This window comes from Podarcis muralis, chromosome 8 (genome assembly GCF_964188315.1).
Source record: "Podarcis muralis chromosome 8, rPodMur119.hap1.1, whole genome shotgun sequence".
NCBI lineage: Eukaryota > Metazoa > Chordata > Lepidosauria > Squamata > Lacertidae > Podarcis > Podarcis muralis.
In genome coordinates this window covers 6,926,197-6,954,086 of record NC_135662.1, presented here as the reverse complement: position 1 = coordinate 6,954,086, position 27,890 = coordinate 6,926,197, and the positions used below count along the sequence as shown (strand labels likewise).

At 41.8% G+C, this 27,890-nt stretch overlaps 1 protein-coding gene across 2 annotated transcripts in view; it reads right to left on the bottom strand.

The window, feature by feature from the left end:
• TRAPPC9 (trafficking protein particle complex subunit 9) overlaps positions 1-27,890 on the bottom strand; it is a 264,177-nt gene that overhangs the window by 107,182 nt on the left and 129,105 nt on the right. The gene's annotated exons all lie outside the window — the stretch shown is intronic.

The window sequence follows — 27,890 nt, the reverse complement described above, 5'->3', positions numbered from 1 at the left end:
AACAGAAATTGTGCGGCAGCAGCGCAGCAGCAGCAGGAGGTCCCATTAGCTAAAGTTGTACCTCAGATTAAGAACAGTTTCAGGTTAAGAACGGACCTCCAGAACGAATTAAGTTCTTAACCCGAGGTACCAAGGTACTCAAATTATGCAGACTATGTGCTTTCCCCCTCGGCAGGCAAGGAGATTGGGATTGGCTCTGGTTCTGGGGTTGAAATCCAGGGCTTTTTTTCAACCAGAACTCGCAGGAACTCTGTTCCGGCGCCTTTCAGGGTGGGCGCTATTATCATTATAGGAGAACAAGGGAGGCATTCATGGTGAGTTCTGGTATCTCTTTTTCTAGAAACATAGAACTGGCCGAGAGGAAATTGCCAAAAGCAATTTTGGGATTTTGTTTATGTGCTTTGATCCAGCTTTCTCATGGAAGCAATAAGTGAGCTGGCCGAAGGCCAGGAAGTCTGAGCAGAGAAGTTTTTCTACCTGGTGATATGGGAACCTTGGATACAACTCTGCTATTGGTCGAGGTCACCCATATAGGCAGGATGACTCATGACTTCTGTGTGGTTGTTTGGTTGGAGTTAGCTGGAGTTGATTGAGAGAGTTAAGATCTGTGTCTGTATCTTGTATATAGTAACTTGTGAGTCTGCTGTAAATAATAAACCTCTAAGTAACCAAGTTACAGTCATACCTCATGTTACGTTTGCTTCTGGTTGCGCATTTTCAGGTTGCGTCCCGAGGCGACCCAGAAGTACTGGAAAGGGTTACTTCCGGGTTTCGCCGCTCGCGCATATGCGCAAAATGACATCACGCGCATGCACATAAGCAGCGAATCGCGACCTGTGCGTGCGCAGACGCAGGTTGCGTTCTTCTCAGCTTGCAAATGGGCCTCCGGAATGGATCCCATTCGCAACCAGAGGTACCACTGTACTGGTGAGCAGCGTTTTGTTCCTGGTCATCCTTCCAGCTTGCAACCAGATACTTCCAGAAAGTCTGCGTATACTCTGCAATATTCAACAAAAAGTCAGGGGAATAAGGAATATTATTTGCCCCTTTTTATTACTCCTTTTGTACTTGTCATTAGGTCACTGATTCCCACTGTTGGAAAAAGGAGGTCTTCTAAAAACAGTTTTTGTGGGTGGAAGGATGAGCGATGTTTCTGACCGTGCTTTAGAACGGGATAGTGATTTCAACTGCCCCATAGCAATTTCACCAAATTTCAATCAAGGTTTGAGCAGTAGCATAACTAGGGCATTGTTACTGCTCACCCAACCTGAGGTACAAGAGCTCTCTCTTTCTTTGTGTCTGCATGTGCAAGATGATGCTGCCAATGGAGCATAGCTTAAAATCATTATAATAGCATGAATTTCACACGACCAAAAGATAGTTTTCACATTTATTTCATTACATTGATCACATTTATTTCATTATTTTTAAAAAATCAAAATTACCCACGTGGGAATTGATAATGATATAAATATGAAAATCATATTTAAATAGGTGACATTTGTTCAATTATAATGATCCCTAGCTCAGGCTCACCACTGATTAATAAATTGTATTAATGTGATTTTGTGAAATTGGTATGTTTATTGAAGCTTCAATTTAATCACACTGTCAGATATTGCAACTTTTTTCTTATTTACTTCTAAATCTAAATCAGTGGTTCTAATTGAAATGGATATTACCTATCAGTCTATTCACTTGCAAAAAAAATAATAATTAAACATGTTATCAAAGCAGCTGTCTCTGGTGCTGAATTTAGAACAAGGAAGAAAACTACAGAAGAATAAATTAAAATAGCATGTCTCAGGTGTGGCAAAAAATGAGACCAAAGACATCACTGACTCAAGCAAGTGGAGCAAGTGGAGGTTTTTATAACAAACACAGCACAAACTGATGAAAAAAATGCACTGTGAGTCTAGTAGATCTTTCAAACAGATTTAAAGGGGCACTGAAAATAGACAGGTTTTCCCCCCTCCATGTCTAAAGTAGAATTCCAGAGAGAAATTCTCTTGCACAAGTTTCACTATGAGGTGCTAGTGAATAACTCAAATATTTTTCAAGGAGCTTGCCCAAAATAACTTCTAAATGTGCTGTGTCTCAAATGCCCTAACTAGACTGTAGTTTTCTCAAATGCTGTAACTAGACTGTAGTTTTCCAGTCTATCATACATCATCCACCTGCTGGAATTAAGGATGTAAAGAATATCCACTGAATATGGTAAAGTGACAGCATAAAACTACCCTGGTCCTTGTATCTGTGCGATATATTCAATTTCTGCAATGACAAGAGAAAAGCACTCTTTCCGAAGTCTTTCTTTAGGCTCTGTGCTAGATCTCCAATTGGCCACTTAGTGTTGTTGTTGTTGTTGTTTAGTCGTTTAGTCGTGTCCAACTCTTCGTGACCCCATGGACCAGAGCAGGCCAAGCACTCCTGTCTTCCACTGCCTCCCGCAGTTTGGTCAAACTCATGTTGGTAGCTTCGAGAACACTGTCCAACCATCTCGTCCTCTGTCGTCCCCTTCTCCTTGTGCCCTCCATCTTTCCCAACATCAGGGTCTTTTCCAGGGAGTCTTCTCTTCTCCTGAGGTGGCCAAAGTACTGGAGCCCCAGCTTCAGGATCTGTCCTTCCAGTGAGCACTCACTGTACGCCTTTACCCCACCGTAGTAATTCTTGTCCATTTTACTGTATTTATAAATCATTGCAAGCTGGCCTCAAGAACTTTGATTAGTAGAAAGGGAATAAATACTCCATACCAATCTGGGCTATGCGCGCCCTGCAAATCTTATTTCTTCCTGTTTCCTATTAGTGACATTTTTATCCATTAGGATATTACAGGATTTATTACCGTTTCACAGTTTCTTGTTCCCTCTTGTGTTTGACTCTTCTACCATAACTTGTGCACACAGGAATCTTGCCAAGTGACCTTCAGTTCACATTTGTACTAGCACTAAATCGTACAGTCACACATTATGGGTCCAACATCTTATTGTATCAGGATTGGGGGGTGGGTTGTTCCTCCAAATTTTTGTTGTTTACAACCAACACACCAAAGACTCTCCCAGAGACAGCCTTTGGGTAGATGACACTGGAGTGGGTGGAATAATTAGTGGCAAAAAGCAAAAAATGGAAATGAGATAGGAGGCAGGCACAGGTTGAGTGCAGTTGGCATTAAAAACAAAACACTAAAATTTGCACTGAAGACTTGCCTGTGTTGGGAGTGGGGTACTGAGCAAGATAAAAATTCCCATAGCAACAACGTATAATTTAAAGAGCCCTTAATTTGTGCTAGTTAAAAACATGCTTAAATATTTAGCAGTATAAAATACAGAGCTCTCCAAACCCCTGTCCATTTAATCTCTTCTGTTAAATTAATCTCCTGAATGGCTTATTCTGCTTGATGGTCAGCTGATAGTCTGTTGCAAATGGCAATAACGAGGAAATCAAGGGAAATGAGATGAAGGTTTAAAGGAACAAGTTACTTTGTATGCAGAACGCAAGTATTTCAAAGACTGCAAAACTCTCTCCCCCCCCCCCCCCGTAATTGACTTCTATCTCCACAGCAATCTTTCCAGCATTATCAAAGATTATGAAGAGAAGTAGACAATGGACCTACCTTTTTTCAGTTAAAAATAAAGCTTAGTTCTACCTCAGCTGGATGAAGCAAGGAAATGTAAAATTCTGAACTGGTTCCAAGAACCAATTGCCCTGCTTTCCTTAGGACTACACCAGTAAGTCTGAGATGGGGGCCTCCTCATCTGGGCAGCCCAAGACTTCTGTACACACTGTCCAGGTTTGCGCCCCAGGGAGGTCACTTTGGTGCTGCTAACACAACAAAAACAATATGGTTACGAGTCCCTGCAGTCACAGTGGGAGCTGCAATTCTCCAGCAATTTGACTTCACACCCCCCCCCCAAGGTGCACTCCATTGTCTCTCAAGACAGAGTAATGCCAACAATCTTCAGATGCATCCCAATTGGCACAGTTCATAACCGTTGTGCCAAACTGAGCAAGGTCACACAAAACTGGGAAACACTATCTCCAGAGGAATCTACTGTGCTATTCAGAACATTTTGGTCGGCCATCTTGATTCAAAATGGCATCAAACGGTGTCCAAACACAGATGAAAACTGGCTCCTCCATCTTGGAAACCCTCATGCCAAACAGGGTGACATTATCTTAACAGGCGTCCAAAAGCAAAGAGGGCAGATGGACAGACAGATGGACAAAACCACTTTGCTAAAAACAGAGCAGATTGCGCATGTAATTATTTAAAGCTTTCGTATGCTGCTTACTGCCACAAATGATCTTGAAAAGGTTTACAAATATCAGTAAAAAATAATAAAAACACAAATAATAAAATACAATTAAATAAAAACACAAATAATAAAATACAATTAAAACATCAACAACAATGCCATTCTAGTCAAGACTAGATAATATGAAGGGAGAGAAGGCAGAAAATAATATAAATATAACTTCCTGTTGTGTTCAGAAAACACAGCATCTTTCCCTGACATTCTATCAATGTCCTAATCATCCATTCTTCTATAAGAAAAGAGTTCTATAAGTGGTGTGTAAATACAGAGAATGCCCTTTTATAAATCACTACATGCTGGGCTACTCCCTAGTCAAACCATAATCAGTTCCCCTACATTGGGTTTGTGCTGGTTGGTATGGGGAGAGGCACTAAAATAAGTGCTATTGATATAGTAAAGGTACCCCTGCCCGTACGGGCCAGTCGTGTCCGACTCTAGGGTTGTGCGCTCATCTCACTTAAGAGGCCGGGAGCCAGCGCTGTCCGGAGACACTTCCAGGTCACGTGGCCAGCGTGACGAAGCTGCTCTGGCGAGCCAGCACCAGCGCAGCACACGGAAACGCCGTTTACCTTCCCGCTATACAGCGGTACCTATTTATCTACTTGCACTTAGGGGTGCTTTCGAACTGCTAGGTGGGTAGGAGCTGGGACCGAAAGACGGGAGCTCACCCCGCCACAGGGATTCGAACCGCTGACCATATGATCGGCAAGTCCTAGCCACTGAGGTTTTACCCACAGCGCCACCCGCGTCCCTTATTGATATAGTACTTTACTGTATTTAAATGGCTTCATGTACATATTGTACATGCATCGAAGGCATGCAAATATTGCACCCGCTATTTCATATGCTTGTTTTGTAGGCAAGAGAAGAGGGAATGAAAAACATCTACAAGGCCATGTACCAGACATATTAAATTTGTTTTTCAGCCTAACAGAGAATGAACCGTTGACTTTGGTATCATGTTACCAAAAGTCAATTTAATTCATGTTATGTCTGTTCCTCCATGGCAAGGGACCTAAACACTTACAGTATTTGTGTAGCCTACGGCAGAAACAAAGTTCTCTACTAATGATCTCAAATTGTAATCTTGTTCACGTAAATAACCCCGCATCCCTCTGGCAGGAGTATTTCGAGGAGCCCATTTGCAGAGGCCATATATGTATAATATTAACAGTTACCTCTAGGCGTAAGAATGAGTCAGCCAACAGTGAACCATTTTTCTGTAGGAATTTAATTATACTTCCAGCCTTGGATATAGCAGTTATCATATGTGCTAGGAAAACCCCTGAACACTACCAGAGGCTGTAGGTCTAGTGCCCAGTGAGGCAAGAATGTGCCTTAAAGTTTGCTTCCGATTGTGCTTGCTGTCACCACTGATCAGCATAAAGCAGATCTTGAAGTCATTGCCTGTCAGCTGATGGGTGCTGACTTCAAAGTCCATGGGATCAGCTGTGCTATAGAGCACTGTTTGGCACCTTAAAGCAGCAACAATCAGCTGATCAGCAATGCTTCAAAACACTGCACGGGGCACTTTGCAAACCCTGTGTGATGCTTTGAAGTCCCAATAATTGCTGGGACTTCAAAGCACCATCACCTGACATTTGACCCACGAGGGGTTGTCGAGATGTAGACCCTAACTGTAGATTGATGCTACTACCATCATCATCCTGTCACACAGCTATTAGCAAACAACAATATTCTCCCCATCCTCAAAACAGCCCTCAGCAAAATCTTCCTTTCAAAAATAGTGTTAAAACTGCATTGTACCCTACACTCCACACATTTTGTGAACAGTTCGGTTTATTTTATTTCCGTTTCTGAAAACGCCTTTTCCCCATGTTCACCACATAAAGATATTTAATGCGAACAGCAGCAAGGTTGCTACTTATTCTATTAAAGGTGAATAACATATAATGATATTTACACCGAATCAGGGCTTCGGTAATCTTACAGAGATGATAAAATGCTGCTGGAGTATGATTTGTCTGATTCAGAAAACCTCTTAAGCAATAGTTATCAGCAGCGCTGAACCTTGGCAGCAGGGAAGAGAGAGATGGTACACTTTATCAGTCCCTAGAGATCAAGATGTGTGTGTGTGTGTGTGTGTGTGTGTGTGTGTGTCTGTCTTAGGCTGAATCACCAACACCATAAAGGGTTGGGAGGCGGGGAAACTGACCAAACTGTAGATCCTAGTTGAGGATATTTATAGAAACGCATTTTCCTGTACAGTGGTGCCTCGCAAGACGAAATTAATTCGTTCCGCGAGTTTTGTCGTCTTGTGATTTTTTTCGTCTTGCGAAGCACGGTGTCGGGAAAGTTTTGGAAAAGCTTCAAAAATCACCAAAGTCTTTAAAAACCTCAAAAAAGGCTACCACACCGCATTCTATGAGTTGCTCCTCGAAGTCAAGTCGCAACTGTATTAACGGTGTTAAGAAAAAGGAAACAAACTTGCAAGACGTTTCCATCTTGCGAAGCAAGCCCATAGGGAAAATCGTCTTGCGAAGCAGCTCAAAAAACCCTTTCTTCTTGCGGGTTTTTTGTCTTGCGAGGCATTCGTCTTGCGAGGTACCACTGTAGCTTTAAACCTACTGACCAGATCTCATGCAACAGCTAGAGCAAATCATAAGCAGTATTACAGCACAACAAGCTACATTTTGAAGAATGAGCTGCTGACTCAGGTGCTCCTCTAGAGCAGAGAGGGGGGCTTGTGCTGTTAAACTAGGCTTGTAGTGTAAGCAAGAAAGAGATATGTGTTTTCCTATATGACACACTCTCTCAAAACCTGGCCCTCTAGTTTCCTGTGGATAGGCAAGAGGAATGGGCAGCTGTTGTGAGGAAGAAGTACTATAATAATCCGGAACATTGATCCAAGGGACAGTGGGAGTCAGTGCTGTTATATGCATGCCGAGCATATATGGGTGTTATCTAATGTTAGTCAAACGCAGAGTAAATATACTGAATTCAATGTTAATTTCATTTGGTTAATTTCATTGTACACAGGTTGTACATTGACAATCAAGGGAACATCACCATCATCATCATTGTACTTAAAAAACACACAAATTAGTTTATTTCCATGTGTCTACTCTGAGTTTGACTAATATTAAATACCACCCTGTGTAAGTAAATGTCCAGTTCTCTGTCTCTCTCACTCACAAACACCCAGGCTGCCATGGCTAACTTATAAGCGGGGGGAGAGGGGTACATGCTATTTTGCCATGGAAAATGCCAGAAAAACAAAAGTTCGGAGCGAACTGGTCTATTTATAACACATTTGCAGCTCAACAAACAGCAACAGCAACAATCACTCAAGAGTACCTCAACAAGGACCAATCAAAAGGTTACAAAATAAGGGGTAAGATTTGCATGACTCTTTTTTCAGGCTGGATATTATATTAAACAAAAATAGAATGAACTGTGTTTGGGGCATGGTAAAAAAATAAATAAATCCCCACTGTGGTTGATGCTGTAATTTCAGAAAAGTAGAAAATACAGAATTAAATAGATTTTTTTCCCCAGGAGGCTATATGTATGCATGAGATGGGATTCTGGAACATGTGTGGAGGTGTTACAAGTTTAATACTTGGACTCTGGTTATCAGATAACATAATGAAGGGACTTCTGTACCCCTGAATGACAGGGGTGCTTTTAAGCACATAACTGAACTGAACAAAGACAAGCGACAGATAGGATCTTATGGATCAATTACCTTGCTAACATATTCACTTCAGTCTCAGAGATTAAGTACACCAAAAGCCATGTATATCAATAAAGATCTGAAGGGTTTTGTACTTTCCAGAAAAGTATCTGATAACATCTGAAGGGTACTTAATAAAGATTCCTATATATCAAAAAGAAAAAGAAACCTACCATTGATTAGGCACCCAAAAAGCATTTGACAATTTGAAGTGAACCTTTATAACACAATTACTGTACAAATGGGTACATGGTTCTGAACTTTTATGCATATATTGAACCACCATGTAGCACACTGAAGGCAACAGTTAGGACAAATGGCCTGGATACTGTACCCATCAATATATAGAGAGGGACCCAAATAAGAGTGTCTCTATCGCTCTTCTTCACCCCACTTCAGAACCATTAGGAAGTTCAATATGAGTGAACAACAGAAGAAAAGGAATAACTATCAGCCACCAGAAATACAAAACAAACTATTTGCTAATGATGTACCGTATTTTTCGCTCCATAAGGTGCACTGGACCATAAGGCGACCTAGTTTTTAGAGGGGGAAATCAAGGGGGGGGGGAAATTCCGTTTCTCCCAGAGCTTCTTAGGGCTGCCGGGGGAAGCCCGGGTCCCCCCCCCCCAGCCCCAAAGAGCAAAGAAGCCAATCCATCCAACAAAGGATCCATCCCGCTCGCTGTCTTGGCTTCCTCTTTAGCCTCGCGCAGCCCCTCTGGCCAGGAGAGGCTGCGCGCGGCTGTGGCAGAAGCCAAGACAGCCAGTGGGATGGATCCCGCTCACTGTCTTGCTTTCTTTAGCGCGCGGCTATGGCAATTCCCCCACCTCCCGCAAAAGCCCACAGGAGCCGCTCACCCTTTAAGGAGCGCACGGCTCCTGCGGGCTTTTATACGAGGAAGGAGAAGGGACTGACTGGCCCCTCCTGGGGAAGAGCCCGCAAGAGGCGTGCAGATCTTGTGTGCGGCTCTTGGGGGCTTTTCCTGCCTGCCTCCCCCCTGCATTCGCTCCATAAGACCACACACATTTTCCCTTACTTTTTAGGAGGGAAAAGGTGCGTCTTATGGAGCGAAAAATACGGTACATACATATCTTTCCAGCAAATCCCAAAGAGTCAGGTGCCATGAAGACACCAGATCCAAACTCTGTTCAGCAGCAAGGCTAAGCCTAGCAGAGGGGAAACAGGCCTTTAAAATAGTGTTTGAATTACACTACCCTTTTTACTTATGCTGGGTTGCCATGCCACATGACCAAGCTGAACAGGCATAGGATCCAGCCCAGGGGCACCCCCTCTGTTCTTGCCAGCACTATGCCCCATTTTCAGGGCTTACGGGGGTTTAAATCTGCAGGGTTTGGCACAGCCAGCTGGGGTGGAGGAGTTATTTCCGGTGTATTTCTGGCTGAGCTGAGGATAAGGAAATTAAGTTGGCATAGCCTGAGTGCAATAGGAACCTTGCAGTTTAGCTGGAGATCTAATGAATACTAACCTGCAAATCCTTGCATATCTGCATATAGATCTCCGTATATAGGAATAGTGCACTGCAATTTGAAGAAAAACAATAGGATCATTCACTGATCCTTTTATCTCCAATGTTTTGGAGGTAAGAGTTTTCTTAGTTAACTGCTACTCTTAAATATACTAAATTAAAGCAGCTGGTTTTATGAGGATTCTTGTTTTAAACAAGCTAGCAAGTGAATTTAACTTTTATGCTCTCCAAGGATATTACCATTATGATCCTTTCCTTCTTAGGGAATACCTATAAGCCTCCCAATATTGAGTACTAGATTGACTCATCCTTCCCCTCCCCACTATAGAAAATTAAATTTACATTCTTCTGAGTTGATGAAAAAGAGGATTGCCACCCTCATAATTCACTTTGGATTTTAATTAAACCAATTTATTGAACATGTCAAATCTTTGCAGCATTTGAAGAAATAAATGTTATTTACGTAGTATCTGTGCTTTAGTCCAAAATCAATTCCGAGTATGCATAACAATGTTTTGGATTTATAGCGGTGTAACTTCTAGTGCTTTTCAGTCACCCATCTGTGCAGCCAGGTCATAAATAAACTATACTGACATGGTCTTTTACGGTAAGATCATAAATGTAGCTCATAACAATAGCCAAATATTTTGCCTCCCCACCCCACCCCTATCATCTATTTGGTTTACATACTGATGCATTATTTAAAAAAAAAAAAAAACTTATGATACTGCTTTAAATGGATTACTACAGTGTATTCTATGTAGGTCTGCCTTTCAGGCTGACCCAGAAGCTGCAGTTTGTGCAAAATGCCACAGCTTAACTGCTCACTGGGGTGGAATATTAACATCATATTATGCCACTGCTGAAAGAATTGCCCTGGTTGCCAATTAGCTACAAGCCTAGGTTCAATTGCTGGTGTGTGTGTGTTCACAAAGAGCATATTCCAGCTTCTGCTTTCACAGCCAAGTTGTCTCAGCACGGCTTTCAAGAACCCAAAGCACTGAAAGAACTTATTTGTCATCCACAACCCTCTCCGTGAAGAGCAAAAGTGACACAACAGATTATGGCATTTTTAGGTAACCTTTTCTTTTTATACTGAAATCGCGGAGTGTAATTAGCCAGGCTTTTAAGGCCAATTTTCCATGAGCTCTATTACATTTACTTTTAAACAAACCCCCCCCCCCAAAAAAAACCCCTTAGATTCAGCTAAGAAATGTTTACTGTCCCATTAAGATCTTACAAATACACATGTTCTCTCTTCTTCCTGGAATCACAACGATTAATATTTATACACTTTCACTCATCCGACATCATGCAGTACAGTGGTACCTCGGGTTAAGTACTTAACTCGTTCCGGAGGTCCGTACTTAACCTGAAACTGTTCTTAACCTGAAGCACCACTTGGGCCTCCTGCTGCTGCCGCAACACCGGAGCCCGATTTCTGTTCTCATCCTGAAGCAAAGTTCTTAACCTGAAGCACTATTTCTGGGTTAGCGGAGTCTGTAACCTGAAGCGTATGTAACCTGAAGCGTATGTAACCTGAAGCGTATGTAACCCAAGGTACCACTGTAGTTTGAATGGTGCTGTGAACTATGGAGCAACAAGAGGCGTTGGTTGGGAAACCCAGGGAAATAGTGGAGGGAAAGCTAGAACTGTCTGTGGCAGCCCACCCACCCCAGTTCTGCTGGCTCCTCTGCCTGCCAGCCTCGTGGGCCCTGTCCCTGGGACCCAGACCTCGAGGCTTGCCAGTTCTGCTACTGCCAGTTCTGCTACTGCCACCGCCAACTTCTTCCTCTACTCCTGATGCCAATTATGATGTAAAGTTGGCCTGGGCAGCAGGAGGAGCAGCATGGGGAGGACAGGAAGGCAGCCAAAAGTGGTGCCCCCCCCCCCCCTGGACATTGACCGTGGCAGCAGCTTGAGGTGGAAAGAGATGGGGTTATTTTGGGGGGAGTGGGTCTGGGAGGCACAGCAAACAGGGGGGCACTGCTATGTATTCAGTGGTCTGTGTTTGCCTGAGCTTGAGTCTGGACTAAGTATTCTGCGCCCCCGTGTTCTGATTCGATACATGATATCCAATCATAGAACATTTCAGGATTTGGGGCTCTGTCATTGGCCTTTGAACTCTCGAGTTATGATTCGCAGCTTGGAAGTTTAGACAGCCAATCACGTTGGGAGTGGGAGTGGCCCAGGCCTTCACAAAAGTATATAAGAAGTTGCTTTGCCCCTGTTGTCCAGTTCTGTTAGTTCAATAAAAGTTCTTGCTGTCATCACTGTGTCTTGCCTCGTGGGAACCCAGCTACGCTTCAGCACTGCCCCCCCCCACTTGTTACTTACAAAACACATTGTAACATGAAGGCCTTTTAGTTCAGGAATTATGATGATTGTATCAAGCTGTGTCCAATATTATGTGAGTGGAAAGCAAAGCAAACAAATGCAACAGATCTCTCCTTTCCCCTCCTCGGACTGTACTTGAAAAGTCTCTCCAGGGGCTTGGACGGATCCAGCAAACACAGGTCTGTATCTATGCCTGCAGCTGGAGGAGGGGAAATCGGCTAAAACCGGGTGGAGGAATCTTGCCCTCTGCTGGCTTGTTAGGTTTTCTTTAACCCTCTAGCACCTTTTACAGTATTGGTATGGGTTCTAGTCCGAACTTTGAAAAATATATTATAATTCATGTATTTTTTTAATGAACACTTTATATGAATAAAGAAAACAAAGGTCATATTCAAAGTTAAAGAAATGAAATGTACACAAGTAAATGAAACAGCCATTTCGCTGTGATGTCAAAGAAAAACTTTGGATTGCCAAAGCATGAAAGGAGGGGAAATAATCCAACAAATTAATGCATATGTAAAGATATTGACCCTAGACCCTTGGTCATAGCTGTCAACTTACAGATTTGAAAATAAGGGACCAGCAGCCAAAATAAGGGACCTGCAGCCTCACCTGTTCCAGGCACTCCTGTCCTCCTGCAGTCTGGTCAAACTCATGCTGGTAGCTTCGAGAACACTGTCCAACCAAATTTGTAACCAGAGGTTCAACTGAATAGAATCTGAATCACATGCACCACAAGGCCTATGCAGCCTCAACTTAAGATGGCTCCCCAGCCTGGCTTTGTACTGCAAAGTTTGCAGCAGCATGTGCAACAAAATGGCGTCCAGCATTCAAAAATCTCCTCAGCTTGCATTAACTAGCCACACACAAGGCATGCAAGCTCCACCCCCCAGTCGTTCTTAGACTTCTTATTGGGTGAGCAACACAGCCAAGCAACACAGTTGGAGCCTCCCTCCTCCCTGGCCGGCAGGGAGGGAGGGAGGGAGAGGAGCTGCTTCCCTTGAAATTTAAGGGACATTTAAGGGACATCCATCAATAAGGGACAGCAGCGGGACATGGCCCTGGAATAAGGGACTGTCCCTTCAAATAAGGGACACTTGACAGCTATGCCCTTGGTCTCCATTCATTAAAATGTCAAATGTCAAAGCAGTAATAAGGAAACAGTTTAACCACATTCTGTGTGATTTTATCCATAGATGAATTTGGAGAATTCCAGTTATGAACACGAGTAGCCCAAGGAAGCCGAGTCAAAAATGTAGCACTAAACATTTTATGAAAACAAATACCAGCACCACGATAACACTATGAGCAAAAGGGAGGGGGGGAATTAAGAAGGAAAAGAAATTGTGACATTTCAACAGCTCCGTAATCTCTGAGTAACACGTTCCTAGCTATTTACTAATGGATACTGAGAATTTTTCACAAAGCAAGTATGCTTTGCCTTTTGTTTTCAATGTCTTATACGATTCTCGAGAACAGCTCACTCAATATTGCAATTTAAGAAAGATGGGTTAAAGCATATACGGTGGGGAAATGATTTTTAAAGTCCTAATTTTGTTCCCAAGTGGAAATGAAAAACCAAGAAAAATAATAAAGTTAAAAGACAGAACCTGTAAGAGATGAACGTGAAAGTACAGTACTGTATATTATACTGGCAATAGGGGAGGGAGAAGGCATATTCCCAGACATGGTTTTAAATTAGATGGAGAGTAAATGAGGCAAAGAGTAATAAAATGGATGTTCCAGATGGCACAAGTTATACAGTACATAATAGTCTTGCACAAAGAGTGGCAAAATGGTATAAAAGGGCATGCAAAAGCTAGCTGAGATGCAGCGATTGCTTCAAAACTGTATAGACTTTTCTAGCTTTGCAAAGCCAGCATAAGATGCCCCTAAGACAGTAGTAGACTTAGGAAGAGATCAATGTCAGTTGAGGAGGGCTTTAGAAGCTGAATGATGGACTGTAAGTACTTTGACAGAGCTACTAGTCTACCATGTTAAGGGCTAAAAGAAAAGCCTGTCTACACAGACTTTTTCTGATCCACTTTGTTCTTCTGATGAAATCATCTTAAGTCTTCCTAAAGCTCATAGCTATGAGTAGCAGAGCATAATGTTATCAAAAACTTGGCTGGTGTTTATACATTGGTGTTTATAACCCTGGGCCCCCAATTTCTCACTAATGGCCCAATTACAGGCATGACTTCCATTAGATATGGCACCACAAGTATGAAATAGCTTCAGAAGATCAATGACACTGAGTTTGAGCGATCAATTGGGCAGTTACAGTTGTCTGTTTCTGGCTGGCATGTGCAGATGTCATCGTTGGCACGAACAAGACAGGATTCCCTTGTTCACTACTGTGACACACTCATTGCTCAAACCAAAGCCACATAATATATGCAGAATTCTATCTGAGATGAGCTACTGATTAAACAGTATTGCAGGACTGCCACAGAGACTAAGGTTCACCCTGGGATGGTAATAATAATAATAATAATAATAATAATAATAATAATAATAATAATTTTTATTTATACCCTGCCCTCCCCAGCCAAGGTTGGGCTCAGGGCAGCTAACAAGCAATAATAAAAACAAGTTGAAAATACAACATTAAAATATTGAAACATTAAAATATTAAAATGCAGCCTCATCACAGTAGGAGAAAGGAAAAAGAAAAAAGAAAGAGAAGGGGAGGGAATAAAATTGGCTCCAAGCCAAAGGCCAGGCGGAACAACTCTGTCTTACAGGCCCTGCGGGAAGGAATCAGATCCTGCAGGGCCCTGGTCTCATGAGGCAGAGCGTTCCACCAGGCTGGAGCCAGTGTTGAAAAGGCTCTCCGTGGGGCATACCAGGAGAGGCGGTCCCGTAGGTACGAGGGTCCTAGGCCGTGAAGGGCTTTAAAGGTCAAAACCAGCACCTGAAATCTGACCCTGTACTCCACCGGGAGCCAGTGCAGCTGGAAAAGCACTGGGTGAATATGCTCCCATGGCAGAAACCCCGCGAGGAGCCTCGCTGCAGCATTCTGCACCCGCTGGCGTTTCTGGGACAGCTTCAAGGGCAGCCCGCATAGAGCGAATTACAGTAGTCAAGCCTGGAAGTGACCATCGCATGGATCACTGTGGCCAGGTCAGGGCGGGAAAGGTAAGGGATAAATAAGCCAAAAGACTGGGATCAGTGACTCCACCTCAGGTATGCATAAGGGCTTGTGCCCAAAGTTATTTATTTTTTATTTTTCTTCTTCTTCTTTCCTGCCACCCATATCCACCGAGGGCTTTTGGGGCTCATGAAAAACACTTATGTGCCTCTTTTAAGCCTGCCCCAAAGCTGCAAAATGGCCTTCAGACTCTGAGAGGACAAACCAATAATTAACCTTACTAAACACATGTATTAATATGACACCATTAACCTAAATTCCTTAATTAATCTGTCATTCTTAATGCCACCTCTTCTTCATTTCAAAGGTCTATTGTGCAACACCACACCCGAATTACAATGAAGACACTGACTAATTGCACACGGCTACCTTTTAAAGTTGAAGACAGCATTTTCTCATACCTTTACCATAAATAGTACCTTACTTCAGGCCCCAAAGTTTGCAGGCTTACTTTAAAAAAACAAAAACCTAATCTAATCTGAGGCTACTTGCTAACTTAATCTTATTTTCTCAAAGCACATCCCTCTTAACACAGAGGCCAGCATGAACCACGAGGAGTTGCTAAGAAAACAACATATTCTGTTGCTAGGCGCATGGATATAATTCCTTACCAAAGGGTGATACATTGAAGATAAGCATTAACCTTGTGTGATTCAATCACATGTACTCCTGCGCTTTCAGAGAGCCTGCAATCTATGGCAAGTGCTACATAAACAAGGAAGATGCCTTCCATCCCATCTGCCAAGTTCTGGTCTGCTGACTTTGTAAGAAAAGAAAAGTAACTCAGCTTCTTTACCTTAAAAAGTCAGAGTGCAAGTTTATTCCTAGGTGCCTGTGATAGAATGGCACCGTAGCTGGATTTTCTTTTCAGTTAACACAAGTGCTCTTTTGGAAATGTGAGATCATCGTCAATGGCACTCATGTCAAGTACAAACCTCCCTGCCTTAATGCCAAAAACTGAACAAACAGTTGAGGATGCTGCAGTCTGGGCAACAGGAGGCAAATATCTGCTTTGCTATCGCTCCTAGAACCATCTGCCTACAGGCCTCCCTTCTTTCTCCAGACGTGAAAAAGTGTGTGTGCAGGAGGATTCCAAAGAATAGGACCAGTTTGTTGCAAGAAGATGCCCAGATTTCGAAGAATATAGGCCTAGTGTTTGCATGCCACAGAAACAAAAGCTGAAGTAGGCAACAGGGAGACAAAAATAGCATTCCTCTTCCCATGATACAGCAACAAAACGAAAACAGACTAATATAGCACCTTGCCGCACACAACAAAATCATGTAAATAAAAATGAACAGAAACACCTACATTGAAGCAACACCAATATAGAGGTTCTGTTCAATGGACTAGTTTGGTGGGTGTTGCACCCCACTTACAGCACATACTGTGTGCTTATTTTAGACAACTTCTTGCTCCAGATCAAAACTGAAAACCACACAATATTGAGGCAGATGAAGAAACCTGCTGTTTTGATCATCCGCCCCTGAAACAAAAAGATGCAAAATACAGTTTGACGTATTCAGAGAATGCACATCAATCAAATACGTGACTATCAGTTCCATTTATAATCTCCAAACTCCTCAGGGGCTGCCACCCAATATGCAATAATAATAATAATAATAATAATAATAATAATAATAATAATAATAATAATAATTGCATCACTAGTTATGCAAAAGGCTCTGTTCATGGGGCAGCCTTTAAATACAGTTCATAAACTCAACTGGTAAAAAGCACAGCTGACAAGATGCGTGCCACGTGTCACCCAACTTTTCAACTGTGTCTGTTGTTTTGTCTTGAGCTTACAACGAAGTTGCTTCTTCGTATATCTAGCTTTCAGCACCATTTTCTGAAATCTATCATTCTGGAATCTTTTAAGGAAGCCTTAGAGTTAGAAACCAAGCTAGGCAAATTCTAAGGAGCCTATGTATTTCTGGTCAACAGGTGAGATTTGATAAGAGTTTTATTTTTAATGTAGATTCTTGGAAAGCCATACACAAATTCAAAGGGAATCAGACCAGAAATCAAAAAGACATCTGCGCTCCACAGGAGGGGAAAAAGAAGGTGTAATCTGATCGCAAAATAGCACAGCATCATATAGTCAACTATTCTGGCATTAAACGGAACATTTCTGGCCTTTAATCTCTAACAGTACTATGCCTGGTACATTTTCTATATCATAGTGCCATCTTGAGCCCATGGCAGGATTAATATGAGTTCTGGCCACCGATTCAATAAAGTCTAGGCTAAGTGTTTCATATTTCACTACAATCCTCAACAGGATCATTGACATCTAAGTCACTACCTATGGTTTTAAAAGATTTTTATTGAAACATTTGTGGAAATTCTCCGGCCTCGAATGTACTTCAAGCTAACTGTAGCGACACAGAAAAGCTGAGATCATCCTTTTAAAAGCAAGAGTTGTGGATAGAACTGCAAGGACGACACAGATGTTGGAACGTCAGGGAAAAGTGGATCTCATACAAGAGATGCATACTGTCATCCCTGCGACAAAGTGAATTAATTAGTACAGTCGTACCTCGGAAGTCGAACAAAATCCATTCCAGAACTCCGTTCGACTTCCGAAACATTTGACTTCCAGAGCGTGGCTTCTGATTGGCTGCAGGAAGCTCCTGCAACCAATCAGAGGCCCTGTCAGACGTTCGGCTTCCGAAAGAACGTTCGGAAACCAGAACACTCACTTCTAGTTTTTGATTGTTCAGGAGCTGAAATGTTTGACTCCCAAGACGTTCAGGAGTCGAGGTACGACTGTACAAGTCAATTGGAGGAGAGATGATATGAGGAATGTTCTCTTGCTTAAATTTGCTAGAGAAATGAAATGTACTTTTTTGATTTATTTCATCTTAAAAAAAAATGTTCTATTTTATTAGCATTTCCTTGGTGGTGAATAAGAGTTGATTTCTCTTACTGTAGAAGAATAGACAAAAAAAAAAAGGAATTCGTGAAGTGTTCAAAAGAAACAAGTATGCAAAACAAAGGATGAATCCTTTTACTTTGATGTTTTACAATGAGGAACATTGCCTAGAACATTCCTTTCAGTTAACTTGGCAAGAAATATATCCTGAACGTACAATTATTCTGGATAAGTGACAGAACCAATGAAAAACAGGGACAGCATAAAATTCACTTGTATAATCATGCAGCACTGAACCCAGTTCAAATTCTACAGTGAAGTGATGACAGAGAGAAATCTTAATGTCTTTTCCCAAACAATGCTGTGAGCACAGTGACTTTGCAACTGCATGTACAATGGTGGTATAAAGGGATGCTTGTTTTCCTTTGGAATTTTTTTCTCCACAGATCCCTCTATTTTGGTTGCATATTATGGTAAGATGATAAAAGCATTCACTGACTCAGATAAAACATCAAGGCTGCAATCCTAACCATGTGTCCTCAGAAGTAAGTCCCAATTGACTCAGTGAACTTACAGGTAAGAGAGGTTGGGTTACAGTTTTCAAAGCGATTTTTATTGATTTTATAACACAGACAAAAATACAGACAGGATTGTCCAACAAATGAACAATGAAGCTTGGAACAAAACAATTATAAGTCTTATTAACTGGGAATAGATGCATTTGAAAAGGGGTGGGGGGGAAGTAGGGGGATGAGGATTATTTGAGTTAGGATAGCTTTTAATTTAAATTGAAGGAATTTCTCCAGAGGGAGGCTTTCCCACCCATTGAAAGCTTAATAAAAGACAAGAACAGAAACCAAACGGCGGCAAAAACCAAACAGCAGCAAACACATCAGGCTGGGCTCACTCCTTTGACAACAGAAGGTTGTGGGTCCATTTTTTCACAAAGTGGAATCTGCCAAATTAGAACGTAGCATCTGCCGACAGAAAATACCAAGAGAGTTTCCCAGCAAACAATACTTTCTTGTGCAGCCAAGCAACAATAAAGTGATGAGCTTTGTGTCCATGAGTTTAGGTCCCAAGTTGATAGATACTAAGAGTTCTGAGAATCATTTGATTTGTTACCCAGGGGGAGGAAAGAATACAGGAATTTTTCTTGTGATGAATTTCTATTTATTGGGAATGACAGGTGACACGCTTCACAGAGAAGACACCTCATAATGGCAGGACTCATTGAAGCCTTTTGCCTCCTTTCCAGTGGGAGAAGTTATCCATCCCACCAGACCAACAGGCAGAGCAGACAACTGCTGCACATTCCAACATCAACTCTCTCAACAACGGAAAACTGTTGAAAAACTCCAATGAACAGGGGGGAAAAGAAACCACCCAAGAACACAGAAGCACTGCAAAAGCAGAGGGGACTAGAATTGCTGCAAAAGATTCATAATTCAGTTTTGAAATGAACAGGTAAGCTGAACAAGCTTACCTAATTATCCAAACTACAAAAAAATACTAGCTCCTTGATTCCGTGCATCCTGTCAACTGTGCTTTGCAAGCATGTAAAAAAAAGAGAGTCCCCTTTAATTGGGGGAAATAATTGTGCCCAAGGATGTTCTTGTATTTCTGCAACAGCAACTTGAGTAATCAAGATGATGTGTTAAATATGGACTGTTTTTTTTCTGCTCGCAGCACCCAATGTCATTTGCTACTCAAAATCATATTAAAATATATACTAGATCCCTGCACAAGTTACTTGCGGCAACAGCAAGGTGACAACAGCAACTGTGACAGGCGATAAGAAAACAGAATGGAAAATTGCGCTAAGAAATAGTTGGGCAAATGAGGCTTCATTTTGTCCCAGTTTATTTACATAACCAGAAACTATAAGCTCAAATTCATAGACGCTAAGCAGTTTCCAAACTTAAACACTTTGATTTGCAAATGTCATTGGTATTTCACTGGCTGTATGAGATAATCATATATCACAACACTGGATGATCAATTGGACCTGAACAAGTTGTAACACAGTGGGGTCCTTTATCAGTAACTCATTTTGTGGATTTCTGAAAATATCAAGAGATAGTGGTGGTTTGGCCCATATGCAGTTTCCCTGCAAGCAAATGCTGTTTCATTCGTTCATACAGATAATGAGCTAATAGGATCACACCATCATTTTGAATTTCCAAGACAGGAATGTGAATGATGACAAAGGGGAAACATATAGGTGACTTTGAGATCTGGCAATAATTGCTTCAAAATCTTTGAGAATGGGTGACTGCAGTCACCAACACAATAAGAAATATATGTACACACAATATAATTAAACTCCCCCCCCCCAAAGAATCATGGGAACTGTAATTTGTTAAGGCAGCTAGGATCTCTAGCTCTGTGAGGGAGAAGTTTTTGGTATTGGCGAGTATTTTAATTGTATATTGTGTACACAGCCTGTTTCCTATTCTTCTAGTAGGGGAGATGGATCAAGTACCTTCTGCTGCTCATAATTAAAGTACCTTGGATTAATAGAATTAGAAAATGATTAGCTAATGAAGACTGTATAATAAACAAAAATGCTGAAATCTAGGGAGGTGGAGATCTATACAATCATCCTTCACTTTAATGCATGCACTGGGACTATTCCCAATTTCTTTTTCCATGTATAGCTCCTTATGCAGCTCCTTGGCTTTCACCCTAGACTGAAACCCCAGAAAGGAGAGTTTATTTAAAAGGTTATTCCCAGTAAAGCACATCTTTCTGCATTCCATCTATTATTCAACCCTCCACCTTTATTTCCCTTCCTGCACAAATGCAAACCTGAAAATAGAAAATGTGAATTTTCTTCCAGCTTTTCTTGCTCCATATTGCTTGACAGGTTTACAGTGCTACAGAGATCCCAAGAGCTCATAATCCGGTTTGTTTTCTGTCTGCGGATGCACCATCAGGAACTGAATTATGTCATCTTGTAAGTGATTGCAGTAAACTCAAGTCAGAGCCGTTGGCACCAACACTTGGCTGAAGTCCATACACAAGCTTGGGGGATATTTTCTGCAATACAAAAGTGGTGTGTATGCAATTTTCCTTACACTCATTTCTTTGTGTTCCTACTTCTTTGTCTCCTGTTCTTGTATTCCACATGAACTAAAATAAGATGAACAAGATCATTGAAGGGCCCTTCCAACTCTACAATTCTATGATTCTATGACTCAGAGCACAAAAACGTGAATCACATGTTTGGTCACATGTTTCTCAAGCCCCTTTAGCAGAATCAAATGTTATACACAGTTGCATGCTGAAGTCACCAAACAGTTTTAAAACAATCAAAAGTAAAAAGGATATATTCATCTCAAGCTCACACTTTCGCTGGCATTCAGTTCTAAATGGCCATTATTTCCCACCCAGTGTGCTCACTGGAAGGACAGATCCTGAAGCTGAGGCTCCAATACTTTGGCCACCTCATGAGAAGAGAAGACTCCATGGAAAAGAGCCTGGTGTTGGGAAAGATGGAGGGCACAAGGAGAAGGGGACGACAGAGGACGAGATGGTGGGACAGTGTTCTCGAAGCTACCAGCATGAGTTTGACCAAACTGCGGGAGGCAGCGGAAGACAGGAGTGCCTGGCGTGCTCTGGTCCATGGGGTCACGAAGAGTCAGACACGACTAAACGACTAAACAACAAAAAATTCTAAATCTTCATCATTATTCTTTCAGCTATTGAAAACTCAGGACTCCATCTGATCCATCACAGGTCTAACCTAATCCATCTGCATGCTGAGGGATCCCAATGCGGTATAAATGATCCCCCTCCCTCTCTTCTATTGTGTGTGCACAAACCTTTCCAAGCATCTTGTAAAATGGAAGACCTATGTGTGTCTCCTTTTCCCCCCATCCAGCCCTTCTTTCATCTTGCTTAGGGTTAAGAGAAGTTTCAAACTCAGGTTCCTTGATAAAGCGGATGGGGGAAGGTTGCATTGAGGGAAGTGCACACAGGTCTCTCATCTACTCTAAGGGTCGGGTAATCTAAGAACATGAGATGAGACCCGCTGGATCAGGCCAAAGGCCCATCTCATCTAGCATCCTGCTCTCCCAGAGGCCAGTGAGTTGCCATGGGGAAGCCCGCAAGCAAGACCTGAGGCACCACAGCATTCTCTCTCCTAGTGATTTGCAGCAACTGGTATTCAAAGATTAACTGCCTCCCACAGTACAAGCAGGACATAGCTATCATACGGCACTCATACTGAACTGCATTGAGCCCTTAAAAGGTAAAGGTACTCCTGACCGTTAGGTACAGTCGCAGACGACTCTGGGGTTGGGCGCTCATCTCGCTCTATAGGCCAAGGGAGCTGGTGTTTGTCCGCAGACAGCTTCCAGGTCATGTGGCCAGCATGACTGAGCCGCTTCTGGTGAACCAGAGCAGCACACGGAAACGCTGTTTACCTTCCCGCGGGAGTGGTACCTATTTACCTACTTGCACTTGACATGCTTTTGAACTGCTAGGTGGGAAGGAGCAGGGACCGAACAACAGGAGCTCACCCCGTCGCGGGGATTCGAACAGCCAACCTTCTGATCGGCAAGCCCTAGGCTCTGTGGTTTAAACCACAGCGCCACCCGCATCCCCTTGAGCCCTTAACTGTAAGCAATTTTACTGTTATGAGATATCATGCAAACCAAACAAAATATGTAAAAGACTAGATTTCAAAAAAAACACAGCAGAGCTTTAGGAGAAATAGTTTTTTTCCTCCCAAAATTAATGCAATGCTAAACCTTAATACAGGATTGTAATGATCAGTTCCTTTCCAGGAATATTTCTAAGTACCTTCTAAGGAGAACCATGTACAAAAGTTGAACAATTGACAGCACTCTGAAGAGAGGTAATTCTAAGGCAGATTCTCTTACAATAAATAGCAGGCAGAAGATCAAATGAAGATAAAAAGTGACCCACAGCAATGCATGGAAACCAAATTCCTATCACACCCTCACAAGGAAGGTTAAGGGTTATTCCAAATGATTATTCCTTTGGCAGACACAGTGTCTCCCTAGCAAAGTTGCCATATTTAATGAAATATGACTCTGACTTCTCTTCTTTCCTTCTTTAATACATAGTCTATTGCTACTCTTTTTCTACACATTGGAATACAGCATACCTACACATGTATATAGAATAATTCCACATAATAACAAGTTGAGGGAGGGTTGTATGTTGAAGGTTACGTAGATAAGAGACACCACCTGCCTTGTGAGAAGGAAGAAGAGAACAAGAGAGGCAGGACGGAGGCAGGCAAGGGCAAGAGCAAGACCTTGCTCCAGAACTCAGCTACGTTAGCAAAGAAAAAGTGTTTTATATGGGTTATAACACTGTGACACCAGATGTGGAGTCCCGTCTTTTGCCAACATGATTTCCCACTATGAAGGTTATAACGCGTTTTCCTGAAACACATTTTTTGACGTGTGTCGATCCAACCCCGGTCAAACTGGCTCCTCCCTACCATGTGCTGGGCCAATTTAACATTTTACTCATTTTGGAGTTTTAAAGTGTAAACTGCCTTGGGTGCCTTGGCAGAAAGGTGGTATATAAATGCACTAAACAAATATTGGTGTTTCTTAAAACAAAACAAAAAACAGCCCTATCCACACACACAAGACGGAGGTTGCAGGAACTCCAAGGTACAATCAAAGCAACAACACAGAACCCCCTATTGAGATCCCTTTTCGTGCTAGAACCAAACCACCAAACTGACTTTTCCTTACACACACCCCCCCCATAACATTTCACCAGTTGGATTAAAAAAGCTTTGCAACTCCAGCAGTTCTGAATCTATTTCCATCTTCTTAGTTAACATGTCCAAAAATAGCCTAATTCTCCAAAGATCGGAATACCCTTGAGATCTGCTAATTAAAATCTCAGGTGTTCCCTCCTTCTGTTTAGAGACAGAATTAATTGGCTCAGTGGAGCTAAAAAGAAATATGTGAATATGTAGAGCAAGCAGGTTCTACTTTTACTCCAGCTTTAGATTTGTTAAATTATGAAACACAAAGAGCTTTAACAAATGTGTTTGATTTTCCTTTTTTTGCGGGGGGTGGGAAGATTAGCTGTTCACAGTAACAGGCAGCAATTTAGTAATATTGAGATAGACTGCCAGTTAATCTGTTTGTGCAAGATTTCAAAGTGTACAGTAAGCACAGTTGAACAGCACTGTAATTTTCAGCTGGCAATCATCAGTAAGAGGATTTAACAATTCAACTGGTGTTTCATGGGCCAATTTATCACAAACTGACACATTCTTGTTACACAGGGTTGTTCAGAATCTTTGTTCATTGTCATATGCAATCATTTGTATTTCTTGCAATGTTTCTATCCTGGGCCCCCAAGAAAACCTGGGGGGGGGGGATCTCTTACTCTCTGGTTGGTTAGGCTGTAAGAATTCCCAAAATCATCTTGTGGGCTTCATAGCTGACTGAAGGTTTGAACTCTCATGTCCTTGCAGGACTAACCCAAGGCATTTTGCTGCCTGTGAATATGGGCAATATTACTGCCCCTTAGTTTATTTTATTTTTTAGTAAAGGTAAAGGTACCCCTGCCCGTACGGGCCAGTCTTGACAGACTCTAGGGTTGTGTGCCCATCTCACTCTATAGGCCGGGGGCCAGCGCTGTCCGGAGACACTTCCGGGTCACGTGGCCAGCGTGACATCGCTGCTCTGGCGAGCCAGAGCCGCACACGGAAACGCCGTTTACCTTCCCGCCAGTAAGCGGTCCCTATTTATCTACTTGCACCCGGGAGTGCTTTCGAACTGCTAGGTTGGCAGGCGCTGGGACCGAATAACGGGAGCACACCCCGCCGCGGGGATTCAAACTGCCGACCTTTCGATTGGCAAGCCCTAGGCGCTGAGGCTTTTACCCACAGCGCCACCCGCGTCCCTATTTTATTTTTTAAGCGGCTCTTAAAAACACTGGAGCAGCATTGTAGTATGTAGCTCTGAATTTATATCCATTTTTCACATTCATGCAGTCCTCCAGCCATTTTCAATGGAAGAATCCCGGCTATGTCTCGGAAATTCTGGGTGTATGGCAGCTCTAGATAAACTGGCGATACTGGCCAACTCTTCCAGAGAGGTACACTTGACAAGCAAAATTTAGAACAAAGATAAGAATCCCCTCCACACAGATCAAACAGCAAAATAAGATTAAAATAAGTAGAATGGGAAGGAAGAGCACAGTGAGTGAAAGTTGATTTGGCAAAGTGTAAACAATTAGACGGCAAAAACAGGAAAAAATAAATTCAGGTACAGTATTCGAAAACTAAATAATTAATGAGGAGTTAAAGACTTTGTTAATTATGCAGAAATGTATTATTTATTCAGAGCATCAAATGAGCAGCAAGTAATTATGCAGGAAACCAAATGAGCCATCCGTTATGGAAGGAGCACGTGGACAATTTGCAAACAGATGGATGGCAAAAATAATTAAGTGTTAGGTAACTAACAAATGTAGTTAATGTAGCAATTAAAGCAAACCAATGTATTCCTCCGATCAAGTGAAATAACCATGTAAAAAAAAAGTTAAGATAAATCGGGGAAGTACATAATTTGATGATCAGACAGATCATTAAAATGTTAGCCAACTAAAGGGATGCTGAATGGCAGTATCATATATAGGTCAAAAGGACACAAAACATAGTCATTACAATCTTCTCTCCCATTAATTTCTAGAGGCGGACTATCCACAAATAAACAGTACGAAATATCTTGATTAGGACCAACTAAGAGGTCACAAGTAGTAAGCAAACTTTCAAGTTCATTCAAATTTGAAGGAGAAAGGGATGCAACGGGCTAGATATAGATATATAAAAGACTTGGCCTGCAATTTGTAAAAGTTCTACAATAGAATGAGGTCTTAGTGGGGGAGTGGTCCAGATATCATCCCATCATCTTCAATTGGGTGGATCTCTGCTCGCTTACAGGAACCATCACTCAAGGGCATCCTTCAAGGGCCCTGGATGCCAGTCAAGCAGGCAAAAATTAATCACTTCCTTTCCCCTTTTTGTTTCTCCAAATCTCGCCTTAGCCCTACTATCTTTGGACGTGAAGATTCCACCCTGAACCACAGCAAACTAGTAGGCTCCTTACTGACCGCAGCACGACTAGCAATAGCTCAGCAAATGGAAAAACCAGACTGAAATACCCTTGAACCTATAGGAAAATAATATATGGGACACAGCAATGTCTAGGCATTTCATCAGACACAGAAGGGAAGTTAAAGGCATAACGAATAGAGACACCTTCCAAGAAACCTGGACAATTTTCTTTAACTATGCTAATGACTAAAATCAGTGGAGAGGTTACATTAAGTACAGTGGACCCTCTGGATACGAACTTAATTTGTTCTGGGGGTCTGTTCATACCACGGAAAGTCCGTATTTAGAGGCGCCGCTTGTGCGCACATGCGCAATGTGATATAGTACTTCTGCGCATGTGCGCGTGGCAAAACCCGGAAGTATATACTTCCGGGTTTGCTGCGTTTGCAACCCAAAAGTTAGGTTACCTTTGGGTAACCCGATAGTCCACTGTAATATGTTTGAATGTTGAATGTATGACAGTATGTCTACAGACAATGGATAAAACAAATCACTCTCAGATGTACTGCTGGATAAGTGTTAAATGGTTATTGTATTTGAATTTGGGGTTTCTTTTTGTTTTTTAAAAAGAATCAGGTCAGTGTTTTGCAGTCTTAAGACTACACAGAGTAGCATTGCTGCTCTCCCTGACCTTTGAATATATAAGCACCAGCAGCTATTTCATTTTCCCACTAGAACTAAATCAGAACATACAGGTTCCTTGCAAGGTAGGTAAAGAAAACAATGCTTTAAATTATGTTAGAAAACCTGAAGATTGTGCTTAGCGTACCACCTCAGAGGGCACTGTAATTTCCCTGAGTGCTCCGTGGGCAAAGCCCCATCAGATGGCCATCATTTATTCATTAATTTATTCATTAAGTTATTAATTTATTCATTTAATTTATTCATTTATTCATTAATTAATTCATTTTTCATCACTCACCATCATTCTCTGGGCAGCATACATTGTCATATTTCAAAAAGTGAAAATCTGGACAGAAAAGTTGTTGAGCTTCCAGACACTGCTTGCGGCTGCAGTATTCCAGATATGTCTGAGAAAATCTGGACGTATGGGAACCCTAGCATGCAACAGTTATCAAAACAGTTTGAAATCACAAATTCCACATAAATAAAATTCTGTTTAACAGTGCTAACACTAAAAATAGTACTTTTAGATCAAGGAATAAGTCTAAAGATGCAGCTGGTCCATGGAATTCAAAGTGAAATATATAGTAAAATACAATATATAAGAAATGAAAGAAGACAATAAAATGATTGTATTGCCTAGTGCATTACAATTGCTACAAAAGGCAGAAAAATCGTTAAGTGGTTCTCCAAGACTCTCAACAATTTTCAAGTAATCTGTGGGAAAGAAAGTTTGGGAAGAACTAATTTACACGATGTTCAATAATAATATCTGGTGGAAGCCAGTTTAACAATCTACTTGCAAAAAAATATCATCATGAGTGGCTGCATTACAAATGTACTAATATAGTAAAGGACAGCTGGTTTCCGTTTCCATTTTAATGCTTCTTGGATATCAATTTGCCAATGTGGAACACATCTTTTCAGTCTAAAAGCAACATCTTCTAACTAAAATGCACTGATAATGTCATGCAATCTCCCAAAGCCTGGCAGAATATAAATATCTTTACAGATCTCCTAAAGATCACAACTGAGTAGGCTTGGCAAATTTCCCCAGGGAGAAAAGCTACAGTACAAGTGCCATCACAAAAAGTTCTATTTTTAGAACAGATTAATAATGTTATCTCAGACACAGTGGAACCTGCAGTATCTATCTCTCTGGTAGATTTGAACTGATTGGGGGGGGGGGGGGGAGAGAGATGGGAAATGCTGTTCCCTGAAATATATCCAGCTTGAAGCTATATAAAAAAGAGTTTAAGCTTAAAACCAG